The following is a 23,051-nucleotide window of genomic DNA, read 5'->3' on the forward strand; positions in this document are numbered from 1 at the left end:
GTATTGTTCCACTCACAGCATTGTTCCACTCACGGTATTGTTCCACTCACGGTATTGTTCCATTCATGGTATTGTTCCAGCCACCGTGTTGTTCCACGCACGGTATTGTTCCACTCACAGTATTGTTCCACGCACGGTATTGTTCCACTCACGGTATTGTTCCACTCACGGTATTGTTCCACTCACGGTATTGTTCCATTCATGGTATTGTTCCAGTCACCGTATTGTTTCACTCACGGTATTGTTCCACTCACAGTATTGTTCCACTCACGGCATTGTTCCACTCACGGTATTGTTCCACTCACGGTATTGTTCCACTCACGGTACTGTTCCACGCACAGTATTGTTCTACTCATGGTATTGCTCCACGCACGGTATTGTTCCACTCACAGTATTGTTCTACTCATGGTATTGCTCCACTCACGGTATTGTTCCACTCACAGTATTGTTCCACTCACTGTATTGTTCCACTCACTGTATTGTTCCACTCACAGTTTTGTTCCACTCACTGTATTGTTCCACTCACTGTATTGTTCCACTCACAGTATTGTTCCACTCACAGTCTGTGCTACCAGGCTAGTCTGTGCTACCAGGCTAGTCTGTGCTACAAGGCTAGTCTGTGCTACCAGGCTAGTCTGTACTATGAAGCTAGTCTGTACTATGAAGCTAGTCTGTGGTACAAGGCTAGTCTGTGCTACCAGGCTAGTCTGTATTATGAAGCTAGTCTGTGCTACAAAGCAAGTCTGTAGATGAATGGATCAGAGAACCGACATGTTGATAAATTAGACACATGTGCAACTCTTGGGTATCTTTATTGAAGAAACGTTTCGCCACACAGTGGCTTCATCAGTCCATACATAGGAGCAAATTGAAGAAGAGGAGAATGAGGCAATCAGTCCCTCAACCTTGAGTCGATGTGGTCAGTCCATCAATCTTGAATAGAATACGGCATAGGAGCGGAGAAGCAGCTTATAAACCGTAGGCAGGAGAGGTGCAGCAGTCGTAGGTGGTGTCACATTTGTCCAATGTGGAAGTAGGTCGTGCCCAAGGGTTAGGCAAGCGAAGAATTCCCAAGTATTAAGTTACCAAGAAGTTGCAGTGTCTGACAGGATTGTAGATGAATGGTTCACAGAACCGACATGTTGATAAATTTATCAACAAGGCTAGTCTGTGCTACAAGGCTAGTCTGTGCTACAAGGCTAGTCTGTGCTACAAGGCTAGTCTGTGCTACAAGGCTAGTCTGTGCTACCCGGCCAGTCTGTGCTACCAGGCTAGTCTGTGCTACCAGGCTAGTCTGTGCTACCAGGCTAGTCTGTGCTGCAAGGCTAGTCTGTGCTACCAGGCAAGTCTGTGCTACCAGACTAGTCTGTGCTACAAGGCTAGTCTGTGCTACAAGGCTAGTCTGTTCTACCAGCCTAGTCTGTGTTACAAGGCTAGTCTGTGCTACCAGGCTAGTCTGTGCTACCAGGCTAGTCTGTGCTACCAGGCTAGTCTGTGCTGCAAGGCTAGTCTGTGCTACCAGGCAAGTCTGTGCTACCAGACTAGTCTGTGCTACAAGGCTAGTCTGTGCTACAAGGCTAGTCTGTTCTACCAGCCTAGTCTGTGTTACAAGGCTAGTCTGTGCTACCAGGCTAGTCTGTGCTACCAGGCTAGTCTGTGCTACAAGGCTAGTCTGTGCTACAAGGCTAATCTGTGCTACCAGGCTAGTCTGTGCTACCGGGCTACTCTGTGCTGCAAAGCTAGTCTGTGCTAAAAGGCCAGTCTGTGCTACAAGGGTAGCCTGTGCTACCAGGCTAGTCTGTGCTAAAAGGCTAGTCTGTGCTACAAGGCTAGTCTGTGCTACAAGGCTAGTCTGTGCTACAAGGCTAGTCTGTGCTACAAGGGCAGCCTGTGCTACCAGGCTAGTCTGTGCTACAAGGCTAGTCTGTGCTACAAGGCTAGTCTGTGCTACAAGGCTAGTCTGTGCTACCAGGCTAGTCTGTGCTACCAAGTTAGTCTGTGCTACCAGGCTAGTCTGTGCTACAAGGCTAGTCTGTGGTACCCGGCCAGTCTGTGCTACCAGGCTAGTCTGTGCTACCAGGCTAGTCTGTGCTACCAGGCTAGTCTGTGCTACCAGGCTAGTCTGTGCTACAAGGCTAGTCTGTTCTACAAGGCTAGTCTGTGCTACAAGGCTAGTCTGTGCTACCAGGCTAGTCTGTGCTACAAGGCTAGTCTGTGCTACCAGGCTAGTCTGTGCTACCAGGCTAGTCCGTGCTACCAGGTTAGTCTGTGCTACAAGGCTAGTCTGTGCTACAAGGCTAGTCTGTGCTACCCGGCCAGTCTGTGCTACCAGGCTAGTCTGTGCTACCAGGCTAGTCTGTGCTACCAGGCTAGTCTTTGCTACCTGGCTAGTCTGTGCTACAAGGCTAGTCTGTGCTACAAGGCTAGTCTGTCCTACCAGCCTAGTCTGTGTTACAAGGCTAGTCTGTGCTACAAGGCTAGTCTGTGCTACCAGGCTAGTCTGTGCTACAAGGCTAGTCTGTGCTACCAGGCTAGTCTGTGCTACCAGCCTAGTCTGTCTTACAAGGCTAGTCTGTGCTACAAGGCTAGTCTGTGCTACCAGCCTAGTCTGTGTTACAAGGCTAGTCTGTGCTACCAGGCTAGTCTGTACTACAAGGCTAGTCTGTGCTACCAGGCTAGTCTGTGCTACCAGGCTACTCTGTGCTACCAGGCTAGTCTGTGCTAAAAGGCTAGTCTGTGCTACTAGGCTAGTCTGTGCTACCAGGCTAGTCTGTTCTACAAAGCTAGTCTATGCTACCAGGCTAGTCTGTGCTACCAGGCTAGTCTGTGCTACCAGGCTAGTCTGTGCTACAAAGCTAGTCTGTGCTACAAGGCTAGTCTGTGCTACAAGGGCAGCCTGTGCTACCAGGCTAGTCTGTGCTACCAGGCTAGTCTGTGCTACAAGGCCAGTGTGTCCTACAAGGATATTCTGTGCTACCAGGCTAGTCTGTGCTACCGGGCTTGTCTGTACTACCAGGCTAGCCTGTGCTACAAGGCTAGTCTATGCTACAGAGCTAGTTTGTGCCACCCGGTTAGTCTGTACTACGAGGCTAGTGTGTGCTACCAGGCCTCTCTGTGCTACAAGGCTAGTCTGTGCTACAAGGCTAGTCTGTGCTACCAGGCTAGTCTGTGCTACCAGGCTTGTCTGTGCTACCAGGCTAGCCTGTGCTACAAGGATAGTCTATGCTACAGGGCTAGTTTGTGCCACCCGGTTAGTATGTACTACGAGGCTAGTGTGTGCTACAAGGGTAGCCTGTGCTACTAGGCTAGTCTGTGCTACCCGGCCAGTCTGTGCTACCAGGCTAGTCTGTGCTACCAGGCTAGCCTGTGCTACAAGGCTAGTCTATGCTACAGGGCTAGTTTGTGCCACCCGGTTAGTCTGTACTACGAGGCTAGTGTGTGCTACGAGGCTAGTGTGTGCTACAAGGGTAGCCTGTGCTACCAGGCTAGTCTGTGCTACCCGGCCAGTCTGTGCTACCATGCTAGTGTTGAGACTCTACTGTTACAAAGTAGTGTGAGCACCCAACATATACATCACAATAATTTCCCTGGTGTTCCCTGACCTAACCTTTGATCACCAGCCATTTTTCCTCCTCATGTTACTTTAGTAAATATACAAAACCTGAAAAATATTTTACGTTTCTGTTGCAGTCATCGAGAAAATGTCGACGTCAGTGTGACTGGAATGTCAAGCTTTATGTTGTATTACCATAAGGGTGCTGTTACCCTGGCCCGGTGTTGCTGCATTTATTTCCACGTTTGTGTTCCGTTTTCCAACCTGGCCGTGACGGCTGAAAAAGGTTTCCAGCCTAGCCTTGATGGATGAACCAGGCTTTCTAGCCTGGCCTTGACGGCTGAACCATGTCTCCAGCCTGGTATTGATGGCTGAACCCTGATTTCCAGCCTAGCCTTGATGGCTGAACCAGGCTTTCTAGCCTGGCCTTAATGGCTGAACTAGGCTTTCTAGCCTGGCCTTGACGGCTGAACCAGGTTTCCAGCCTGGCCTTGATGGCTGAACCAGGTGTCCAGCCTAGCCTTGATGGCTGAACCAGGTTTCCAGCCTGGCCTTGATGGCTGAACCAGGTTTCCAGCCTGGCCTTGATGGCTGAACCAGGTGTCCAGCCTGGCCTTGATGGCTGAACCAGGTGTCCAGCCTAGCCTTGATGGCTGAACCAGGTTTCCAGCCTGGCCTTGATGGCTGAACCAGGTTTCCAGCCTAGGCTTGATGGCTGAACCAGGTGTCCAGCCTGGTCTGATGGCTGAACCAGGCTTTCTAACCTGGCCTTGACGGCTTAACCAGGTTTTCAGCCTGGCCTTGATGGATTAACCAGGCTTTATAGCCTGGCCTTGACGGCTTAACCAGGTTTTCAGCCTGGCCTTGATGGATTAACCAGGCTTTATAGCCTGGCCTTGACGACTGAACCAGGCTTTCCAGCCTGGCCTTGGCTGCTGAACCAGGATTTCCAGCCTGGCCATGAAGGGTGGAAAAGGCTTTCCAGCTGGCCATGACGGCTGAACCAGGCTTCAAAAAGAAAAAAAAATAAAGAAAACTTACAATTGGTTACTGTCACAGTGTTGGAGGTGCTGGTGTGGGAGTGTTGGAGGTGCTGGTGAGGGAGTGTTGGAGGTGCTGGTGTGGGAGTGTTGGAGGTGCTGGTGTGGGAGTGTTGGAGGTGCTGGTGTGGGAGTGTTGGAGGTGCTGGTGTGGGAGTGTTGGAGGTGCTGGTGTGGGAGTGTTGGAGGTGCTGGTGAGGGAGTGTTGGAGGTGCTGGTGTGGGAGTGTTGGAGGTGCTGGTGTGGGAGTGTTGGAGGTGCTGGTGTGGGAGTGTTGGAGGTGCTGGTGTGGGAGTGTTGGAGGTGCTGGTGTGGGAGTGTTGGAGGTGCTGGTGTGGGAGTGTTGGAGGTGCTGGTGTGGGAGTGTTGGAGGTGCTGGTGTGGGAGTGTTGGAGGTGCTGGTGTGGGAGTGTTGGAGGTGCTGGTGTGGGAGTGTTGGAGGTGCTGGTGTGGGAGTGTTGGAGGTGCTGGTGAGGGAGTGTTGGAGGTGCTGGTGTGGGAGTGTTGGAGGTGCTGGTGTGGGAGTATTGGAGGTGCTGGTGTGGGAGTGTTGGAAGTGCTGGTGTGGGAGTGTTGGAGGTGCTGGTGAGGGAATGTTGGAGGTGCTGGAGTGGGAGTGTTGGAGGTGCTGGTGTGGAATTGTTGGAGGTGCTGGTGTGAGAGTGTTGGAGGTGCTGGTGTGGGAGTGTTGGAGGTGCTAGTGGGGGAGTGCTGGAGGTGCTAGTGGGGGAGTGTTGGAGGTGCAGGTGGGGAAGTGTTGGAGGAGCTGGTGTGGGAGTGTTGGAGGTGCTGGAGCAGGAGTGTTGGAGGTGCTGGTGTGGGAGTATTGGAGGTGCTGGTGTGGGAGTGTTGGAGGTGCTGGTGTGGGAGTGTTGGAGGTGCTGTTGGGGAGTGTTGGAGGAGCTGGTGTGCGAGTGTTGGAGGTGCTGGTGGGGGAGTGTTGGAGGTGCTTGTGTGGGAGTGTTGGAGGTGCAGGTGGGGGAGTGTTGGAGGTGCTGGTGTGGGAGTGTTGGAGGTGCTGGTGTAGAAGTGTTGGAGGTGCTGGTGGGGGAGTGTTGGAGGTGCTGGTGTGGGAGTGTTGGAGGTGCTGGTGTGGGAGTGTTGGAGGTGCTGGTAGGGGAGTGTTGGAGGTGCTGGTGGGGGAGTGTTGGAGGTGCTGGTGTGGGAGTGTTGGAGGTGCTGGTGTGGGAGTGTTGGAGGTGCTGGTGGGGGATTGTTGGAGGTGCTGGTGTGGGAGTGTTGGAGATGCTGGTGTGGGAGTGTTGGAGGTGCTTGTGTGGGAGTGTTGGAGGTGCTGGTGTGGGAGTGTTTGAGGTTCTGGTGTGGGAGTGTTGGAGGTGCTGATGTGGGAGTGTTGGGGTGCTGGTGTGGGAGAGTTGGAGGTGCTGGTGTGGGAGTGTTGGAGGTGCTGGTGTGGGGGTGTTGGAGATGCTGGTGTGGGAATGTTGGAGGTGCTGGAGTGGGAGCGTTGGAGGTGCTGGTGTGGGAGTGTTTTAGGTGCTGGTGGGGGAGTGTTGGAGGTGCTGGTGTGGGAGTGTTGGACGTGCTGGTGGGGAAGTGTTGGAAATGATGGTGTGGGAATGTTGGAGGTGCTGGTGTGCGAGTGTTGGAGGTGCTGGTGTGGGAGTGTTTTAGGTGCTGGTGTGGGAGTGTTGGAGGTGCTGGTGTGGGAGTGGCGGAGGTGCTGGTGTTGGAGTGCTGGCGGAGCTGGTGCGTGAATGATGGAGTTGCTGGTGAGGAAGTGTTGGAGGTGTTGGTGTGGGAGTGTTGGAGGTGCTGGTGTGGGAGTGTTGGAGGTGCTGGTGTGGGAGTGTTGGAGGTGCTGGTGTGGGAGTGTTTTAGGTGCTGGTGTGGGAGTGTTGGAGGTGCTGGTGTGGGAGTGGCGGAGGTGCTGGTGTGGGAGTGTTGGAGGTGCTGGTGTGGGAGTGTTGGAGGTGCTGGTGTGGGAGTGTTGGAGGTGCTGGTGTGGGAGTGTTGGAGGTGCTGGTGTGGGAGTGTTGGAGGTGCTGGTGTGGGAGCGTTGGAGGTGCTGGTGTGGGAGTGTTGGAAGTGCTGGTGTGGGAGTGTTGGAAGAGCTGGTGTAGGAGTGTTGGAGGTGATGGTGTGGGAGTTTTGGAGGTGCTGGTGTGGGAGTGTTGGAGGTGCTGGTGTTGAAGTGTTGGAGGTGCTGATGTGAGAGTGTTGGAAGAGCTGGTGTGGGAGTGTTGGAGGTGCCGGTGTGGGAGTGTTGGAGGTGCTAGTGGGGGAGTGTTGGAAGTGCTGGTGTGGGAATGTTGGAGGTTCTGGTGTGGGAGTGTTGGAGGTGCTGGTGTGGGACTGTTGGATGTGCTGGTGGAGGAGTGTTGGAGGTGCTGGAGGGGAAGTGTTGGATGAGTTAGTGTGGGAGTGTTGGAGGTACTGGTGTGGGAGTGTTGGATGTGCTGGTGTGGGAATGTTGGAGGTGCTGGTTTGGGAGTGTTGGAGGTGCTGGTGTGGGAGTGTTTTAGGTGCTGGCGTGGGAGTGTTGGAGGTGCTGGTGTGGGAGTGTTGGAGGTGCTGGTGTTGGAATGTTGGAAGTGCTTGTGTGGGAGTGTTGGAGGTGCAGGTGTGGCAGTGTTGGAGGTGCTGGTGTGGGAGTGTTGGAGGTGCTGGTGTGGGAATGTTGGAGGTGCTGGTGTGGGAGTGTTGGAGGTGCTGGTGTGGGAATGTTGGAGGTGCTTGTGTGTGAGCGTTGGAGATGCTGGTGTGGCAGTGTTGGAGGCGCTGGTGTGGGAGTGTTGGAGGTGCTGGTGTGGCAGTGTTGGAGGCGCTGGTGTGGGAGTGTTGGAGGTGCTGGTGTGGGAATGTTGGAGGTGCTGGTGTGGGAGTGTTGGAGGTGCTGGTGTGGGAATGTTGGAGGTGCTTGTGTGTGAGCGTTGGAGATGCTGGTGTGGCAGTGTTGGAGGCGCTGGTGTGGGAGTGTTGGAGGTGCTGGTGTGGGAGTGTTGGAGGTGCTGGCGTGGGAGTGTTGAAGGTGCTGGTGTGGGAGTGTTGGAGGTGCTTGTGTGGGAGTGGTGGAGGTGCTGGTGTTGGAGGGGTGGTGGTGCTGGTGTTGAAGGGGTGGTGGTGCTGGTGTTGAAGGGGTGGTGGTGCTGGTGTTGGAGGGGTGGTGGTGCTGGTGTTGGAGGGGTGGTAGTGCTGGTGTTGGAGGGGTGGTGGTGCTGGTGTTGGAGGGGTGGTGGTGCTGGTGTTGAAGGGGTGGTGGTGATGGTGTTGGAGGGATGGTGGTGCTGGTGTTGGAGGGGTGGTGGTGCTGGTGTTGGAGGGGTGGTGGTGCTGGTGTTGGAGGGGTGGTGGTGCTGGTGTTGAATGGGTGGTGGTGCTGGTGTTGAAGGGGTGGTGGTGCTGGTGTTGAAGGGGTGGTGGTGCTGGTGTTGGAGGGGTGGTGGTGCTGGTGTTGGAGGGGTGGTGGTGCTGGTGTTTGAGGGGTGGTGGTGCTGGTGTTGGAGGGGTGGTGGTGCTGGTGTTGGAGGGGTGGTGGTGCTGGTGTTGGAGGGGTGGTGGTGCTGGTGTTGGAGGGGTGGTGGTGCTGGTGTTGGAGGGGTGGTGGTGCTGGTGTTGGAGGGGTGGTGGTGCTGGTGTTGGAGGGGTGGTGGTGCTGGTGTTGGAGGGGTGGTGGTGCTGGTGTTGGAGGGGTGGTGGTGCTGGTGTTGGAGGGGTGGTGGTGCTGGTGTTGGAGGGGTGGTGGTGCTGGTGTTGGAGGGGTGGTGGTGCTGGTGTTGGAGGGGTGGTGGTGCTGGTGTTGGAGGGGTGGTGGTGCTGGTGTTGGAGGGGTGGTGGTGCTGGTGTTGGAAAGGTGGTGGTGCTGGTGTTGGAGGGGTGGTGGTGCTGGTGTTGGAGGGGTGGTGGTGCTGGTGTTGGAGGGGTGGTGGTGCTGGTGTTGGAGGGGTGGTGGTGCTGGTGTTGGAGGGGTGGTGGTGCTGGTGTTGGAGGGGTGGTGGTGCTGGTGTTGGAGGGGTGGTGGTGCTGGTGTTGGAGGGGTGGTGGTGCTGGTGTCGGAGGGGTGGTGGTGCTGGTGTTGGAGGGGTGGTGGTGCTGGTGTTGGAGGGGTGGTGGTGCTGGTGTTGAACGGGTGGTGGTGCTGGTGTTGGAGGGATGGTGGTGCTGGTGTTGGAGGGGTGGTGGTGCTGGTTTTGGAGGGGTGGTGGTGCTGGTGTTGGAGGGGTGGTGGTGCTGGTGTTGGAGGGGTGGTGGTGCTGGTGTTGGAGGGGTGGTGGTGCTGGTGTTGGAGGGGTGGTGGTGCTGGTGTTGGAGGGGTGGTGGTGCTGGTGTTGGAGGGGTGGTGGTGCTGGTGTTGGAGGGGTGGTGGTGCTGGTGTTGGAGGGGTGGTGGTGCTGGTGTTGGAGGGGTGGTGGTGCTGGTGTTGGAGGGGTGGTGGTGCTGGTGTTGGAGGGGTGGTGGTGCTGGTGTTGGAGGGGTGGTGGTGCTGGTGTTGGAGGGGTGGTGGTGCTGGTGTTGGAGGGGTGGTGGTGCTGGTGTTGGAGGGGTGGTGGTGCTGGTGTTGGAGGGGTGGTGGTGCTGGTGTTGGAGGGGTGGTGGTGCTGGTGTTGGAGGGGTGGTGGTGCTGGTGTTGGAGGGATGGTGGTGCTGGTGTTGGAGGGGTGGTGGTGCTGGTGTTGGAGGGGTGGTGGTGCTGGTGTTGGAGGGGTGGTGGTGCTGGTGTTGGAGGGGTGGTGGTGCTGGTGTTGGAGGGGTGGTGGTGCTGGTGTTGGAGGGGTGGTGGTGCTGGTGTTGGAGGGGTGGTGGTGCTGGTGTTGGAGGGGTGGTGGTGCTGGTGTTGGAGGAGTGGTGGTGCTGGTGTTGGAGGGGTGGTGGTGCTGGTGTTGGAGGGGTGGTGGTGCTGGTTTTGGAGGGGTGGTGGTGCTGGTGTTGGAGGGATGGTGGTGCTGGTGTTGGAGGGGTGGTGGTGCTGGTGTTGGAGGGGTGGTGGTGCTGGTGTTGGAGGGGTGGTGGTGCTGGTGTTGGAGGGGTGGTGGTGCTGGTGTTGGAGGGGTGGTGGTGCTGGTGTTGGAGGGGTGGTGGTGCTGGTGTTGGAGGGGTGGTGGTGCTGGTGTTGGAGGGGTGGTGGTGCTGGTGTTGGAGGGGTGGTGGTGCTGGTGTTGGAGGGGTGGTGGTGCTGGTGTTGGAGGGGGGTGTGTGGTGCTGGTGTTGGAGGGGTGGTGGTGCTGGTGTTGGAGGGGTGGTGGTGCTGCTGTAGGGGTGGTGGTGCTGGTGTTGGAGGGGTGGTGGTGCTGGTGTTGGAGGGGTGGTGGCTGGTGTTGGAGGGGTGGTGGTGCTGCTGTACTCTCACTGGCTATCCTGCTGTACTCTACAACTGTATCCCTGCTGTACTCTCACTGGCTATCCTGCTTTTTCTCACGTTAAATCCTGAGTTGTACTCTCACTAGCTATCATGCTGTACTCTCACTAGCTATCCTGCTGTACTCTCACTGGCTATCCTGCTGTACTCTCACTGGCTATCCTGCTGTACTCTCACTGGCTATCCTGCTGTACTCTCACTGGCTATCCTGCTGTACTCTCACTTGCTATCCTGCTCTACTCTCACTGGCTATCCTGCTGTACTCTCACTGGCTATCCTGCTGTACTCTCACTGGCTATCCTGCTGTACTCTCACTGGCTATCCTGCTGTACTCTCACTGGCTATCCTGCTGTACTCTCACTGGCTATCCTGCTGTACTCTCACTGGCTATCCTGCTGTACTCTCACTGGCTATCCTGCTGTACTCTCACTGGCTATCCTGCTGTACTCTCACTGGCTATCCTGCTGTACTCTCACTGGCTATCCTGCTGTACTCTCACTGGCTATCCTGCTGTACTCTCACTGGCTATCCTGCTGTACTCTCACTGGCTATCCTGCTGTACTCTCACTGGCTATCCTGCTGTACTCTCACTGGCTATCCTGCTGTACTCTCACTGGCTATCCTGCTGTACTTTCACTTGCTATCCTGCTGTTCTCTCACTTGCTATCCTGCTGTTCTCTCACTAGCTCTCCTGCTGTACTCTCACTGGCTATCCTGCTGTCCTCTCACTTGCTATCCTGCTGTACTCTCACTTGCTATCCTTCTGTTCTCTCACTGGCTATCCTGCTGTACTCTCACTGGCTATCCTGCTGTAGTCTCACTTGCTTTCCAGCTGTACTCTAATTGGCTATCCTGCTGTTCTCTCACTTGCTATCCTGCTGTACTCTCACTGGCTCTCCTGCTGTACTCTCCCTGGCTGTCCTGCTGTACACTCACTTGCTATCCTGCTGTATTCTCACTGGCTATCTTGCTGTACTCTCACTTTCTATCCTGCTGTACTCTCACTGGCTATCCTGCTGTACTCTCACTGGCTATCCTGCTGTACTCTCACTGGCTATCCTGCTGTACTCTCACTGGCTATCCTGCTGTACTCTCACTGGCTATCCTGCTGTACTCTCACTGGCTATCCTGCTGTACTCTCACTGGCTATCCTGCTGTACTCTCACTCCTGCTGTACTCTCACTCTCACTGGCTATCCTGCTGTACTCTGCTGGCTATCCTGCTGTACTCTCACTGGCTATCCTGCTGTACTCTCACTATCCTGCTGTACTCTCACTGGCTATCCTGCTGTACTCTCACTGGCTATCCTGCTGTACTCTCACTGGCTATCCTGCTGTACTCTCACTGGCTATCCTGCTGTACTCTCACTGGCTATCCTGCTGTACTCTCACTGGCTATCCTGCTGTACTCTCACTGGCTATCCTGCTGTACTCTCACTGGCTATCCTGCTGTACTCTCACTGGCTATCCTGCTGTACTCTCACTTGCTATCCTGCTGTACTCTCACTTGCTATCCTGCTGTACTCTCAATGGCTATCCTGCTGTACTCTCACTTGCTATCCTGCTGTACTCTCACTTGCTCTTCTGCTGTACTCTCACTGGCTCTCTTGCTGTACTCTCACTTGCTATCCTGCTGTACTCTCACTGGCTATTCTGCTGTACTCCCACTGGCTATCCTGCTGTACTCTCACTTGCTCTCTTGCTGTACTCTCACTGGCTATCCTGCTGTACTCTCACTGGCTATCCTGCTGTACTCTCACTGGCTATCCTGCTGTACTCTCACTGGCTATCCTGCTGTACTCTCACTGGCTATCCTGCTGTACTCTCACTGGCTATCCTGCTGTACTCTCACTGGCTATCCTGCTGTACTCTCACTGGCTATCCTGCTGTACTCTCACTGGCTATCCTGCTGTACTCTCACTGGCTATCCTGCTGTACTCTCACTGGCTATCCTGCTGTACTCTCACTGCTATCCTGCTGTACTACTGGCTATCCTGCTGTACTCCCACTGCTGTACTCTCACTGGCTATCCTGCTGTACTCTCACTGGCTATCCTGCTGTACTCTCACTGGCTATCCTGCTGTACTCTCACTGGCTATCCTGCTGTACTCTCACTAGCTATCCTGCTATCCTGCTGTACTCTCACTGGCTATCCTGCTGTACTCTCACTGGCTATCCTGCTGTACTCTCACTGGCTATCCTGCTGTACTCTCACTGGCTATCCTGCTGTACTCTCACTGGCTATCCTGCTGTACTCTCACTGGCTATCCTGCTGTACTCTCACTGGCTATCCTGCTGTACTCTCACTCGTTATCCTGCTGTACTCACTGATATCCTGTACTCTCACTGGCTATCCTGCTGTACTCTCACTGGCTATCCTGCTGTACTCTCACTGGCTATCCTGCTGTACTCTCACTGGCTATCCTGCTGTACTCTCACTGGCTATCCTGCTGTACTCTCACTGGCTATCCTGCTGTACTCTCACTGGCTATCCTGCTGTACTCTCACTGGCTATCCTGCTGTACTCTCACTGGCTATCCTGCTGTATTCTCACGTGCTATCCTGCTGTACTCTCACTACTGGCTATCCTGCTGTACTCTCACTGGCTATCCTGCTGTACTCTCACTGGCTATCCTGCTGTACTCTCACTGGCTATCCTGCTGTACTCTCACTGGCTATCCTGCTGTACTCTCACTGGCTATCCTGCTGTACTCTCACTGGCTATCCTCCTGTACTCTCACTGGCTATCCTGCTGTACTCTCACTGGCTATCCTACTGTACTCTCACTGGCTATCCTGCTGTACTCTCACTGGCTATCCTGCTGTACTCTCACTGGCTATCCTGCTGTACTCTCACTGGCTATCCTGCTGTACTCTCACTGGCTATCCTGCTGTACTCTCACTGGCTATCCTGCTGTACTCTCACTAGCTATCCTGCTGTACTCTCACTGTCTATCCTGCTGTACTCTCACTGGCTATCCTGCTGTACTCTCACTGGCTATCCTGCTGTACTCTCACTGGCTATCCTGCTGTACTCTCACTGGCTATCCTGCTGTACTCTCACTGGCTATCCTGCTGTACTCTCACTGGCTAACCTGCTGTACTCTCACTAGCTATCCTGTTGTTCTCACACTTTGCTCTCCTTCTGTTCTCTCACTAGCTATTCTGCTGCACTCTCACTGGCTATCCTGCTGTACTCTCACTAGCTATCTTGCTCTACTCTCACTGGCTATCCTGCTGTACTCTCACTGGCTATCCTGCTGTACTCTCACTGGCTATCCTGCTGTACTCTCACTGGCTATCCTGCTGTACTCTCACTGGCTATAATCCTGTACTCTCACTGGCTATCCTGCTGTACTCTCACTGGCTATCCTGCTGTACTCTCACTGGCTATCCTGCTGTACTCTCACTGGCTATCCTGCTGTACTCTCACTGGCTATCCTGCTGTACTCTCACTTGCTATCCTGCTGTACTCTCCTGCTATCCTGTACTCTCACTGGCTATCCTGCTGTACTCTCACTGCTATCCTGCTATCCTGCTGTACTCTCACTGGCTATCCTGCTGTACTCTCACTGGCTATCCTGCTGTACTCTCACTGGCTATCCTGCTGTACTCTCACTGGCTATCCTGCTGTACTCTCTGGCTATCCTGCTGTACTGCTATCCTGCTGTACTCTCACTGGCTCTCCTGCTGTACTCTCCCTGGCTGTCCTGCTGTACACTCACTTGCTATCCTGCTGTATTCTCACTGGCTATCTTGCTGTACTCTCACTTTCTATCCTGCTGTACTCTCACTGGCTATCCTGCTGTACTCTCACTGGCTATCCTGCTGGCTATCCTGCTGTACTCTCACTGGCTATCCTGCTGTACTCTCACTGGCTATCCTGCTGTACTCTCACTGGCTATCCTGCTGTACTCTCACTGGCTATCCTGCTGTACTCTCACTGGCTATCCTGCTGTACTCTCACTGGCTATCCTGCTGTACTCTCACTGGCTATCCTGCTGTACTCTCACTGGCTATCCTGCTGTACTCTCACTGGCTATCCTGCTGTACTCTCACTGGCTATCCTGCTGTACTCTCACTGGCTATCCTGCTGTACTCTCACTGGCTATCCTGCTGTACTCTCACTGGCTATCCTGCTGTACTCTCACTGGCTATCCTGCTGTACTCTCACTGGCTATCCTGCTGTACTCTCACTTGCTATCCTGCTGTACTCTCACTGGCTATCCTGCTGTACTCTCACTGGCTATCCTGCTGTACTCTCACTGGCTATCCTGCTGTACTCTCACTGGCTATCCTGCTGTACTCTCACTGGCTATCCTGCTGTACTCTCACTGGCTATCCTGCTGTACTCTCACTGGCTATCCTGCTGTACTCTCACTGGCTATCCTGCTGTACTCTCACTGGCTATCCTGCTGTACTCTCACTGGCTATCCTGCTGTACTCTCACTGGCTATCCTGCTGTACTCTCACTTGCTATCCTGCTGTACTCTCACTGGCTATCCTGCTGTACTCTCACTGGCTATCCTGCTGTACTCTCACTGGCTATCCTGCTGTACTCTCACTGGCTATCCTGCTGTACTCTCACTGGCTATCCTGCTGTACTCTCACTGGCTATCCTGCTGTACTCTCACTGGCTATCCTGCTGTACTCTCACTGGCTATCCTGCTGTACTCTCACTGGCTATCCTGCTGTACTCTCACTGGCTATCCTGCTGTACTCTCACTGGCTATCCTGCTGCACTCTCACTTGCTATCCTGCTGTACTCTCACTGGCTCTCCTGCTGTACTCTCACTGGCTATCCTGCTGTACTCTCACTGGCTATCCTGCTGTACTCCCACTGGCTATCCTGCTGCACTCTCACTGGGTATCCTGCTGTACTCTCACTGGCTATCCTGCTGTACTCTCACTATCCTCTGTACTCTCACTGGCTATCCTGCTATCCTGCTGTACTCTCACTGGCTATCCTGCTGTACTCTCACTGGCTATCCTGCTGTACTCTCACTTGCTATCCTGCTGTACTCTCACTGGCTATCCTGCTGTACTCTCACTGGCTATCCTGCTCTAATCTCACTAGCTATCCTACTGTACTCTCACTTGCTATCCTGCTGTACTCTCACTGGCTATCCTGCTGTACTCTCACTTGCTATCCTGCTGTACTCTCACTGGCTATCCTGCTGTACTCTCACTGGCTATCCTGCTGTACTCTCACTGGCTATCCTGCTGTACTCTCACTGGCTATCCTGCTGTACTCTCACTGGCTATCCTGCTGTACTCTCACTGGCTATCCTGCTGTACTCTCACTGGCTATCCTGCTGTACTCTCACTGGCTATCCTGCTGTACTCTCACTGGCTATCCTGCTGCACTCTCACTGGCTATCCTGCTGTACTCTCACTTGCTATCCTGCTGTACTCTCACTGGCTATCCTGCTGTACTCTCACTTGCTATCCTGCTGTACTCTCACTGGCTATCCTGCTGTATCCTGGCTATCCTGTACTCTCACTGGCTATCCTGCTGTACTCACTCATCCTGCTGTACTCTCACTGGCTATCCTGCTGTACTCTCACTGGCTATCCTGCTGTACTCTCACTGGCTATCCTGCTGTACTCTCACTGGCTATCCTGCTGTACTCTCACTGGCTATCCTGCTGTACTCTCACTGGCTGTACTCTCACTGGCTATCCTGCTGTACTCTCACTGGCTATCCTGCTGTACTCTCACTGGCTATCCTGCTGTACTCTCACTGGCTATCCTGCTGTACTCTCACTGGCTATCCTGCTGTACTCTCACTGGCTATCCTGCTGTACTCTCACTGGCTATCCTGCTGTACTCTCACTGGCTATCCTGCTGTACTCTCACTGGCTATCCTGCTGTACTCTCACTGGCTATCCTGCTGTACTCTCACTGGCTATCCTGCTGTACTCTCACTGGCTATCCTGCTGTACTCTCACTGGCTATCCTGCTGTACTCTCACTGGCTATCCTGCTGTACTCTCACTGGCTATCCTGCTGTACTCTCACTGGCTATCCTGCTGTACTCTCACTGGCTATCCTGCTGTACTCTCACTGGCTATCCTGCTGTACTCTCACTGGCTATCCTGCTGTACTCTCACTGGCTATCCTGCTGTACTCTCACTGGCTATCCTGCTGTACTCTCACTGGCTATCCTGCTGTACTCTCACTGGCTATCCTGCTGTACTCTCACTTGCTATCCTGCTGTACTCTCACTGGCTATCCTGCTGTACTCTCACTGGCTATCCTGCTGTACTCTCACTGGCTATCCTGCTGTACTCTCACTTGCTATCCTGCTGTACTCTCACTGGCTATCCTGCTGTACTCTCACTGGCTATCCTGCTGTACTCTCACTGGCTATCCTGCTGTACTCTCACTGGCTATCCTGCTGTACTCTCACTGGCTATCCTGCTGTACTCTCACTGGCTATCCTGCTGTACTCTCACTGGCTATCCTGCTGTACTCTCACGTGCTATCCTGCTGTACTCTCTCATCCTGCTGTACTCTCCTGCTATCCTGCTGTACTCTCACTGGCTGCTGTACTCTCACTGGCTATCCTGCTGTACTCTCACTGGCTATCCTGTACTCTCACTGGCTATCCTGCTGTACTGGCTATCATGCTGTACTCTCACTTGCTATCCTGCTGTACTCTCACTGCTATCCTGCTGTACTCTCACTGGCTATCCTGCTGTACTCTCACTGGCTATCCTGCTGTACTCTCACTGGCTATCCTGCTGTACTCTCACTGGCTATCCTGCTGTACTCTCACTGGCTATCCTGCTGTACTCTCACTGGCTATCCTGCTGTACTCTCACTGGCTATCCTGCTGTACTCTCACTGGCTATCCTGCTGTACTCTCACTGGCTATCCTGCTGTACTCTCACTGGCTATCCTGCTGTACTCTCACTGGCTATCCTGCTGTACTCTCACTGGCTATCCTGCTGTACTCTCACTTGCTATCCTGCTGTACTCTCACTGGCTATCCTGCTGTACTCTCACTTGCTATCCTGCTGTACTCTCACTGGCTATCCTGCTGTACTCTCACTGGCTATCCTGCTGTACTCTCACTGGCTATCCTGCTGTACTCTCACTGGCTATCCTGCTGTACTCTCACTGGCTATCCTGCTGTACTCTCACTGGCTATCCTGCTGTACTCTCACTTGCTATCCTGCTATCTCACTGCTATCCTGCTGTACTCTCACTGGCTATCCTGCTGTACTCTCACTGGCTATCCTGCTGTACTCTCACTTGCTCTCTTGCTGTACTCTCACTGGCTATCCTGCTGTACTCTCACTTGCTGTCCTGTAGTCTCACTGGCTATCCTGTTGTACTCTCACTGGCTATCCTGCTGTACTCTCACTGGCTATCCTGCTGTACTCGCACTGGCTATCCTTCTGTACTCTCACTGGCTATCCTGCGCTATCCTGCTGTACTCTCACTGGCTATCCTGCTGTACTCTCACTGGCTATCCTGCTGTACTCTCACTGGCTATCCTGCTGTACTCTCACTGGCTATCCTGCTGTACTCTCACTGGCTATCCTGCTGTACTCTCACTGGCTATCCTGCTGTACTCTCACTGGCTATCCTGCTGTACTCTCACTGGCTATCCTGCTGTACTCTCACTGGCTATCCTGCTGTACTCTCACTGGCTATCCTGCTGTACTCTCACTGGCTATCCTGCTGTACTCTCACTGGCTATCCTTCTGTACTCTCACTGGCTATCCTGCTGTATTCTCACTTGCTATCCTGCTGTACTCTCACTGGCTATCCTGCTGTACTCTCACTGGTTATCCTGCTGTACTCTCAATGGCTATCCTGCTGTACTCTCACTGGCTATCCTGCTGTACTCTCACTGGCTATCCTGCTGTACTCTCACTGGCTATCCTGCTGTACTCTCACTGGCTATCCTGCTGTACTCTCACTGGCTATCCTGCTGTACTCTCACTGGCTATCCTGCTGTACTCTCACTGGCTATCCTGCTGTACTCTCACTGGCTATCCTGCTGTACTCTCACTGGCTATCCTGCTGTACTCTCACTGGCTATCCTGCTGTACTCTCACTGGCTATCCTGCTGTACTCTCACTGGCTATCCTGCTGTACTCTCACTGGCTATCCTGCTGTACTCTCACTGGCTATACTGCTGTACTCTTACGGGCTACTCTCACTTGCTACCCTGCTGTACTCTCACTGTCTATCCTGCTGTACTCTCACTGACTATCCTGGTGTACTCTCACTAGCTACCCTGCTGTACTCTCACTGGCTATGCTGCTGTACTCTCTCTCCTGTACTCTCACTGGCTATCCTGCTGTACTCTCACTGGCTATCCTGCTGTACTCTCACTGGCTATCCTGCTGTACTCTCACTGGCTATCCTGCTGTACTCTCACTGGCTATCCTGCTGTACTCTCACTGGCTATCCTGCTGTACTCTCACTGGCTATCCTGCTGTACTCTCACTGGTACTCTCTATCCTGCTGTACTCTCACTGGCTATCCTGCTGTACTCTCACTGGCTATCCTCCTGTACTCTCACTGGCTATCCTGCTGTACTCTCACTGGCTATCCTGCTGTACTCTCACTGGCTATCCTGCTGTACTCTCACTGGCTATCCTGCTCTACTCTCACTGGCTATCCTGCTGTACTCTCACTGGCTATCCTGCTGTACTCTCACTGGCTATCCTGCTGTACTCTCACTGGCTATCCTGCTGTACTCTCACTGGCTATCCTGCTGTACTCTCACTGGCTATCCTGCTGTACTCTCACTGGCTATCCTGCTGTACTCTCACTGGCTATCCTGCTGTACTCTCACTGGCTATCCTGCTGTACTCTCACTGGCTATCCTGCTGTACTCTCACTGCTGCTCACTCCTGCTGTACTCTCACTGGCTATCCTGCTGTACTCTCACTATCCTGCTGCTATCCTGCTGTACTCTCACTGGCTATCCTGTACTCTCACTGTACTCTCACTGGCTATCCTGCTGTACTCTCACTTGCTATCCTGCTGTACTCTCACTGGCTATCCTGCTGTACTCTCACTGGCTATCCTGCTGTACTCTCACTGGCTATCCTGCTGTACTCTCACTGGCTATCCTGCTGTACTCTCACTTGCTATCCTGCTGTACTCTCACTGGCTATCCTGCTGTACTCTCACTGGCTATCCTGCTGTACTCTCACTTGCTATCCTGCTGTACTCTCACTGGCTATCCTGCTGTACTCTCCTGTACTCTCAATGGCTATCCAGCTGTACTCTCACTGGCTATCCTGCAGTACTCTCACTGGCTATCCTGCTGCACTCTCACTTGCTATCCTGCTGTACTCTCACTGCTGGCTATCCTACTCTCACTGGCTATCCTTCTGTACTCTCACTGGCTATCCTGCTGTATCCTGCTCTGCTGTACTCTCACTAGCTATCCTGCTGTACTCTCACTGGCTATCCTGCTGTACTCTCACTGGCTATCCTGCTGTACTCTCACTCGCTCTCCTGCTGTACTCTCACTGGCTATCCTGCTACTCTCACTGCTATCCTGCTATCACTGCTGTACTCTCTACTGCTGTACTCTACTGGCCTGCTGTACTCTGACTGTCTATCCTGCTGTAGTCTCACTGGCGATCCTGCTGTAATCTCACTGGCTATCCTGCTGTACTCTCACTGGCTATCCTGCTGTACTCTATCTGTCTCTCCTGCTGTACTCTCACTGGCTATCCTGCTGTACTCTCACTGGCTATCCTGCTGTACTCTCACTGGCTATCCTGCTGTACTCTCACTGGCTATCCTGCTGTACTCTATCTGTCTATCCTGCTGTACTCTCACTGGCTATCCTGCTGTACTCTCACTGGCTATCCTGCTGTACTCTCACTGGCTATCCTGCTGTACTCTGGCTATCCTGCTGTACTCTCACTGGCTATCCTGCTGTACTCTCACTAGCTATCCTGCTGTACTCTCACTGGCTATCCTGCTGTACTCTCACTGGCTATCCTGCTGTACTCTCACTGGCTATCCTGCTGTACTCTCACTGGCTATCCTGCTGTACTCTCACTGGCTATCCTGCTGTACTCTCACTGGCTATCCTGCTGTACTCTCACTGGCTATCCTGCTGTACTCTCACTGGCTCTCCTGCTGTACTCTCACTTGCTATCCTTCTGTACTCTCACTTGCTATCCTGCTGTACTCTGCTGTACTCTCACTGGCTATCCTGCTGTACTCTCACTGGCTATCCTGTACTCTCACTTGGTATCCTGCTGTACTCTCACTGGCTATCCTGCTGTACTCTCACTGGCTATCCTGCTGTACTCTCACTGGCTATCCTGCTGTACTCTCACTGGCTATCCTGCTGTACTCTCACTGGCTATCCTGCTGTACTCTCACTGGCTATCCTGCTGTACTCTCACTGGCTATCCTGCTGTACTCTCACTGCTATCCTGCTATCCTCCTGCTGTACTCTCACTGGCTATCCTGCTGTACTCTCACTGGCTATCCTGCTGTACTCTCACTGGCTATCCTGCTGTACTCTCACTGGCTATCCTGCTGTACTCTCACTGGCTATCCTGCTGTACTCTCACTGGCTATCCTGCTGTACTCTCACTGTACTCTCACTGGCTATCCTGCTGTACTCTCACTGGCTATCCTGCTGTACTCTCACTGGCTATCCTGCTGTACTCTCACTGCTATCCTGCTATCCTGCTGTACTCTCACTGGCTATCTGCTGTACTCTCACTGGCTATCCTGCTGTACACTCACTGGCTATCCTGCTGTACTCTCACTGGCTATCCTGCTGTACTCTCACTGGCTATCCTGCTGTACTCTCACTGGCTATCCTGCTGTACTCTCACTGGCTATCCTGCTGTACTCTCACTGGCTATCCTGCTGTACTCTCACTGCTATCCTGCTGCTATCCTGCTATCCTGTACTCTCACTTGCTATCCTGCTGTACTCTCACTGGCTATCCTGGTGTACTCTCACTGGCTATCCTGCTGTATTCTCACTGGCTATCCTGCTGTACTCTCACAGGCTATCCTGCTGTACTCTCACTGGCTATCCTGCTGTACTCTCTGCTGTACTCTCACTGGCTATCCTGCTGTACTCTCACAGGCTATCCTGCTGTACTCTCACTGCTGCTGGCTATCCTGCTGTACTCTCACTGGCTATCCTGCTGTACTCTCACTGGCTATCCTGCTGTACTCTCACTGGCTATCCTGCTGTACTCTCACTGGCTATCCTGCTGTACTCTCACTGGCTATCCTGCTGTACTCTCACTGGCTATCCTGCTGTACTCTCACTGGCTATCCTGCTGTACTCTCACTGGCTATCCTGCTGTACTCTCACTGGCTATCCTGCTGTACTCTCACTGGCTATCCTGCTGTACTCTCACTGGCTATCCTGCTGTACTCTCACTGGCTATCCTGCTGTACTCTCACTGGCTATCCTGCTGTACTCTCACTGGCTATCCTGCTGTACTCTCACTGGCTATCCTGCTGTACTCTCACTGCTGTACTCTCACTGCTATCCTGCTATCACTGCTGTACTCTCACTGCTATGCTGTACTCTCACTGCTGTATCATGCTGTACTCTCACTGGCTATCCTGCTGTACTCTCACTGGCTATCCTGCTGTACTCTCACTGGCTATCCTGCTGTACTCTCACTGGCTATCCAGCTGTGCTCTCATCCTGCTACTCTCACTGCTATCCTGCTGTACTCTCACTGCTATCCTGCTATCCTGCTGTACTCTCACTGGCTATCCTGCTGTACTCTCACTGGCTATCCTGCTGTACTCTCACTGGCTATCCTGCTGTACTCTCACTGGCTATCCTGCTGTACTCTCACTGGCTATCCTGCTGTACTCTCACTGGCTATCCTGCTGTACTCTCACTGGCTATCCTGCTGTACTCTCACTATCTATCCTGCTGTACTCTCACTGGCTATCCTGCTGTACTCTCACTGGCTATCCTGCTGTACTCTCACTGGCTATCCTGCTGTACTCTCACTGGCTATCCTGCTGTACTCTCACTGGCTATCCTGCTGTACTCTCACTGGCTATCCTGCTGTACTCTCACTGGGTATCCTGTACTCTCACTCGCTATCCTGCTGTACTCTCACTGGCTATCCTGCTGTACTCTCACTGGCTATCCTGCTGTACTCTCACTGGCTATCCTGCTGTACTCTCACTGGCTATCCTGCTGTACTCTCACTGGCTATCCTGCTGTACTCTCACTGGCTATCCTGCTGTACTCTCACTGGCTATCCTGCTGTACTCTCACTGGCTATCCTGCTGTACTCTCACTGGCTATCCTGCTGTACTCTCACTGGCTATCCTGCTGTACTCTCACTGGCTATCCTGCTGTACTCTCACTGGCTATCCTGCTGTACTCTCACTTGCTATCCTGCTCTCCTCCTGTACTCTCACTTGCTATCCTGCTGTACTCTCACTGGCTATCCTGCTGTACTCTCACTTGCTATCCTGCTGTACTCTCACTGGCTATCCTGGTGTACTCTCACTGGCTATCCTGCTGTATTCTCACTGGCTATCCTGCTGTACTCTCACAGGCTATCCTGCTGTACTCTCACTGGCTATCCTGCTGTACTCTCACTGGCTATCCTGCTGTACTCTCACTGGCTATCCTGCTGTACTCTCACTGGCTGTACTCTCACTGGCTATCCTGCTGTACTCTCACTGGCTATCCTGCTGTACTCTCACTGGCTATCCTGCTGTACTCTCACTGGCTATCCTGCTGTACTCTCACTGGCTATCCTGCTGTACTCTCACTGGCTATCCTGCTGTACTCTCACTGGCTATCCTGCTGTACTCTCACTGGCTATCCTGCTGTACTCTCACTGGCTATCCTGCTGTACTCTCACTGGCTATCCTGCTGTACTCTCACTGGCTATCCTGCTGTACTCTCACTGGCTATCCTGCTGTACTCTCACTGGCTATCCTGCTGTACTCTCACTGGCTATCCTGCTGTACTCTCACTGGCTATCCTGCTGTACTCTCACTGGCTATCCTGCTGTACTCTCACTGGCTATCCTGCTGTACTCTCACTGGCTATCCTGCTGTACTCTCACTGGCTATCCTGCTGTACTCTCACTGGCTATCCTGCTGTACTCTCACTGGCTATCCTGCTGTACTCTCACTGGCTA

Source organism: Cherax quadricarinatus, chromosome 52 (assembly GCF_038502225.1).
Source record: "Cherax quadricarinatus isolate ZL_2023a chromosome 52, ASM3850222v1, whole genome shotgun sequence".
Lineage (NCBI taxonomy): Eukaryota > Metazoa > Arthropoda > Malacostraca > Decapoda > Parastacidae > Cherax > Cherax quadricarinatus.